The sequence below is a fragment of the Chroicocephalus ridibundus genome, chromosome Z (assembly GCF_963924245.1).
Source record: "Chroicocephalus ridibundus chromosome Z, bChrRid1.1, whole genome shotgun sequence".
In the NCBI taxonomy this organism is placed as follows: domain Eukaryota; kingdom Metazoa; phylum Chordata; class Aves; order Charadriiformes; family Laridae; genus Chroicocephalus; species Chroicocephalus ridibundus.
The window spans coordinates 31,093,095-31,099,164 of record NC_086316.1 but is presented as its reverse complement, the minus strand read 5'-3'; positions in this window follow the sequence as shown (position 1 = coordinate 31,099,164).

Below are 6,070 nucleotides of genomic sequence, written 5' to 3'. Positions count from 1 at the left end.
GGCAAAATTGGGCACTGTTCACATGTCTGGTTGCTATCCTGATACCAAGTCAGGTATCAGGAGATACAAGTCAGCCAAAACCAGCACAGCACAGCATGAATGTAGGTTGACTCATCCAGTAGTTTCCAGCCCTATGCACTGTTGAACACAAACCAGCCCATACTGACTGGGGTGGAGGCCAGTTCATCTGACCCACAGCAGTGGTGTGGACCTAACGTCTCATGGTACCAGTTCATTTTCTTGCTGGGGAGAGGGCATCAAAGAGGGAATTTCTTTGAATCCAGTTATACTCTGCCCATCATGGACATAATGATTCTTCCAGGTGTTGTGAGCTCATCTTGTTCTTCTCAGTGAGTGCTACCTTTGCTTTTCAGACCATTGTTTACTGGGGGATTTGAGGTGTTGTTTGATTGCTCATTCTCTTGCAAGAGTAGGAGTGCTCTTACAGTATTAATGGTGTTGCCCTATTTTGGGTAATCACCAAGCCCAAAAGAAAAGACTGTTCTTAAGTTCAAGAGGTCCAAGCACAGGTGGGAAGAAGTCTAGGAGGTCAATTAGACCAGCACTTTTAGTCCAGTTTTAGTACTGCCTCTGCACGTCGTCAGTCACCTACCAGCACTGGAACTACAGGTGTTTCCATTGGTCCTCATCATCTTTTCAGGATATATGCAATCCTCAAGAAAATTATCTAAGGCGTCTTGGAGACCTTACCTACCTTCTTCCTGCTTGTGTCTTTACAGCCCTTATTATAGTAGAGTTTGTGCACATTATGAGCTTTCTTTCAAGTTTTTAACCTCAGAAACTGCTGGGAAGAGGGAATTGGTTTACCTTCTATTTCATAAGTAAGAAAATCAAGTAATGGACCTAGATGAAACAGATCTTAGTCTGCTTTTGGATTTCTAATAGTCTAACATGGTCATCTGACTTTACAGTCAACAGACGGTGCAGAAGGTAGTCAGTGAATCCAGCCCTTGGTCAGGAAGAATGCCTTGTGGCATGGCAATGGAGATGAACTGAGGTCTCTCCCAGAGGAGCAGGTTAATCCCCAGGCTATTCTTCCTGTCAGATTTTTGGAGACAACTTTTGGCTGGGCAGAGACGAGGAAGGCTTAGTGGATAATCCAGTAGCTGGCTGTCCCCAGGGCATCTTTTAAGTTATCTCCAACAGCTCTAGCTCTCTTGTGTGATGCCGGACCATACTCCTGTCACAATGTGTTGAGCTCTACCTTGCATTAACTTATTTCAGTGGTAGGTGAAGCTGACCCCATGCAAATGAAGCCAAAAGGAGAAGGCAGGTAGTGGTGGCAGCACTGCACACAGCAAACGAAGGGTTGCTTTGCTATCTATTTGAGGGTGGCATCATCTGGCCACACAAGGAGTTGTGGAGGTGAAATTGAGGCTGTGAAATCATATGATTAGGCGATTTTCTCCCTGTGATATAAGCTAAATTAAAAATAGACGTTAAACTGTTCAATTAATTAGAGTGCAATAACGTAGTCTATTCTCATGCTCTAATTTGTGCCATGTTGAAAGTAGCTGCTTCTGCCCCCTCCACCTCCTTATAAATAAATCATATGCTTTCTGGATCAGCTCATCCAATTATATCTTAATTGTTTCTAGGAGCAAACCTCACTACTATATTAATTGTCATACAAGAATTTGTTCACGCAGGGCCAGATTCCCATTGGTGATATTTTAATTATTATTACAGCCCAAACATGGACTTCATTAGCTTACTAACACTAGAGGGTTTAGTAAGCTTTTATCAGCAAACAAATACCAAAAAGACTGTTTTCCTATGAGGAGGCTGGTAACCCCTTTGTTTATTTCTTTATAACATCTCTGAAGAAAGCTGGAAACCCGAATAGGTCTCAGAAGCCTGATTTGGGTATTGGAGACACGTATGGTGATGCATCTGACACCACCAACCCCACAATGATGTTTGACGTGCACTATATAGGTACCTAATAGATATATTGCATGACAGACAGCATGTAGTGAAAAGGAGGGGTTATTTTCTCATTTTGTTACAACTAAATTTCTGCACTGTAGAGGGCCACATAAGGTTTACAAATAACATTTACTCAGGTAGGTGCAGATTTATATCGAGGTTTAAAAACACTGAAGTCAGCTTTGGTGTTCTGAGCTTCTGACATTCTGTGGTGCTTATCACTTTGGCACTATTGAATCTTCAGCTCTTCTGTGTGTATTTTAGCCAATAAGCTATGTGGTTAATGATAGGGAGAGGACAAGAGGTGCTAAAACTTGAAGTGTCTTATCTATACTAGAGTTTGGTAAGCCTGGAACTTCATGAAAGATAGATCTTTACACTTATTTTAGTTTTACTGGCCATGTGTCAATTTTTAAAACTCTGTCTTTTGTTTGACTGTTCCCTTTTAAAACAAAAGGTAGTGGGAAAAACTCATTTAGAGACAACCAAATCTCTAGGCTTGAGTGAAAATTTCTTTTCAGATGAAACTTGAGTTTTGAAAGCAAATAAGTTTTGGTAACAGACAGCATTTTGAAATCAGAAATCAAAATGCAGTGTTTAGGCAGTAGTGGATCAAAAGTAGGCTTCATTTTGATTTATCTCCCTTTCCTCCTCCTAAAAAATTTCCTTCCTCGTGAGTTACATCTTAAGCTGCTCTGTGCTAAAGACCCAAAAGCTTTGGTTGACTAGGCTTTGCGTTCTCAGTGGTGGGGTGGGAGAGATGAGCTCCACCCAGCTAGAGCATATGGGCTAATAATAACTTTGCAATGGCGAGAAACCAGCATTCAATCTGCACCACATCCTTCAAACCAGTCAAAACCCCTTTTGCTTCTCTCTGCAAAGTGAGAGCAGCAGCAGTGTGAGCTTCCTCAGACCTGCCCAGATGTGTTTCTCAACCCCTCTGAGAAAGAGCCCTGAGATCGAGGGGGGTTGTCCACTCAGCCCGTCCTCTTTGATGTCTTTGTTGAGTTCGGATGGTGGAAACCATGATGGTAGATTCATGTCATCTAATGCATGCCCGGAAGGTCTTTGAAAACATTAATGGATAGGAATCGTTTAAGCACCACCTGAAGATGAGCTCTCCCAGTGTGGCCTCACTGCCTCCCACAGCGTTATGGCATTCCCAGTTTGCATCAGGGTGAGAGTGGAGCGAATTAGCTCCTGAAAGATTTATTCTGCTAGGGGTCTTATCCATGAAGAAACTTACTGAGAGATGTTGGAAAATGCTCGTTCTCATTCTGCTCTTTCAACCAGGCTGGTCTGTTCTCTTTGTTTTGTCAAAGGAGAGGCTTGCAGCCCGCAGCTCTGTCCTAGGACACCTGCGTTTGGGCTCCAAACCCAGTTCTCTGCGTGTCTCTCAGAAGTGCTCTCAGCCTGAAATCCATCTCTGTAAAGCACTTGTCCACATCTCTGCTTCAGGCTCATTCAGGGAAGGAGACCACTTTGTACAGGGCCTAGCACGATGAGGCCATGCTCTCGGTTTAAAGACCGTCTGGGACACTTCACCCTATTGATTAATCAATAGTGATACTGTTGGAAACAAGATGGAGAAGAAAAGCAGCCTTCAGAGTGTGGCAGCTCTCTGGCTGGCAGAGCTATGCACGTGATGCAGGTCCCTCGAGGTCAAAGAGTGAACTTTTATCTGAAATTAAGCCTGAATATACTATTATTTCCCTTTCAGTAATCCACTAGCAGATAATCAAATAAATGTGGCACAAGAGAGGAGGCAGGCCTATCGTTGCAGCGATAACTTGAGCAGAAAAGTAAGACTGGAGACCAACAATGTAACACAAGTATCCAGGCTCAAGAAGAACTGGACTAGGGTGAAGCTAAATGCCAGCCCTGACAGATGTGCCGTGTGGCCGGAGGGGTGCTGTGCGGCATCCCGGCTGGACAGAAACGCAACGGTGGATGGAGATGCGAAGGGGTCACACACCAGCAGAGCCCCAGCCAAATCCAGCTACCCCGTGAGTGCAGACCCCTGACTGCCCCCCAACAAGGAGGAGTGGGACATGGGGCTTGGCACACGGGCGGTCGTCGCATGTCTGCTGCGAGACCTCGCTGTCCCCCAGGAGTCACTAGCGGGGCAGCCGTGCTCTGCTCCCACCCCTTCGTGCTGCGGGAGCAGTGAAAAGGGGCCAGAAAAGGGAAATCTGTGCCGAAGAGAAGAGCAGGCTGTTGTTGCACGTACTGTAGCACTCGCTGGAGCTGAGCTGGGGTGTGTGCCATTCGGTACTGCTAGCTCTGCCACCAGAATATTGCCTGGGAGAAGATACCAGCGAGGATGACAAGTGTGATATTAACTTCCAGCTGAAAAGACAAAAAAAAAAAAGGAGTAAGGAAATTTTAAAGGGTAAGATTACATTGCCTGGATTTATTCTCCTGTGAGGAAAAAAACTAAGAAGAGAGACTTCTAGCTCTTTCTAGCTGCAAAGACAACCTCTTGTCTCTAAAATGAAAGCATAGACTGACTCCTTGTGTCTACAGCCAGATGGACTGAACTAATAGCACTCAGAGAGACAGGTACTTGCCCCATTTCAGTGCTGGCCGCCCTCCCAAAAGAGATCCAGCTCATGCACTTTATCAGGCATGGACAGAAGGCACCATCACCCAAGCTCCACTGCTGTGAAAGGATCCTGTGCAGGACTGTCTCCGCAATCCAGGCATGCAAATATTTCACCAAGTAGCCCCTCACTGGCTCGAGGAACTGTGGGTGCTTCCGTAATACTGCTGCAAGTAGAGGTGCTCACATGCTGATGCTCCTGCTGGGGTGTGCTTGCTGGGGGGGACGGTGGCACTGATGGATGGGGGCAAACCCAACACTTCAACTCAGCTCTCTGCTCCACCTCTGAGTGTTTCACATGAGGCTGTTTGGTCCATTGGTGCTGCAGTTACCACCTGAATAAAAGCAGTACTGCTGCTACCTCAGACAAATGAAAAGGAAAGGAAAATGAAACGCATGAGGTACCAGATCCTGCCGACGAGCATTATTCAGAGCTCAGCTCATTACAGTTTCTTCAAGATTTGTCCATGATGCAGTAGGACCCCTCACAGCCTCTGTATTAGGAATATGATGGAGACAATCTGAGCCTATTCTTCTGTTAGTTGGTAGCTGCTTTTTGCTACTTTGGTAGCACAAAAGATTCTTATTCCATGCAGGAATCTGTTTTTTGATCTGACATTTGAAGGTTTCGTAGCCAAGCAGAAGATGACAGAAACCCAGCCAGGTACCTTCAGGAGGAGAAGCTAGAGGAATAGTGATGAACTCTTCCAAAATCCTCTGGGCTGCAGTCCACAAAGCCCTGAGGACCTGGGCTGCCCCTACTCCACCCTGCTCCAGTACCATTAATAAACTGGGGGCGGGGGGGACCAGTTAAAATCGCTTCTGAAGACACTAGCCTACTACGGGTCAGAGGGCCCTGTGCACGAGGTTTTCTTTGGGACCGTCTGTGAGGCAGTTTGTAATCTGACCCTAAAATGTTATTCTCAAGCAAAACGGAGGTCTGTGATTCATATTAGTGATAGACAATATCCCTTGGCATATAGCCAAATTGGCACAAATGGACAGTTTATTTACAGTACGTGTATACATACATATAGTTGTATTTACATTTCTGTTAGGTTATCTTTCTCCATCTTCCCTTCATATTTGCTTTTCATTCTGCTTCCCCTTCCTAGTCCACACATGCCCTTGCTGTAACAGTGCTCTTCTAGTACTTTTGTTTCTTCTTAATTGCAAAACTGGGACTTTTGACGGAGGTGTAAACAGAAAATCTCAGGTGCTTCACTGTCATTTTCAAAGTTAACTACACATCTTGGGAACCTAATGCCTTATTGAAAATGAATATGACTTAGGACTTCAAATTTCTGATTCTCTTTTGGAAAGGACACATAAACTGCCTATCTTCAAAGTGCCATAAATCAGATGTATTTATGGGCCAATCCTGTTTCTAATGAGAAACTCATGTGTTACTGCAATGATAGGCAAGAAGAAATGGTTGGAGGTAAAAGTCTTTTTACCTATATTTCCATCTTAACCTTTCCCCACTTCATCCATCCAGGTTTGTAAAGTACACAAAGT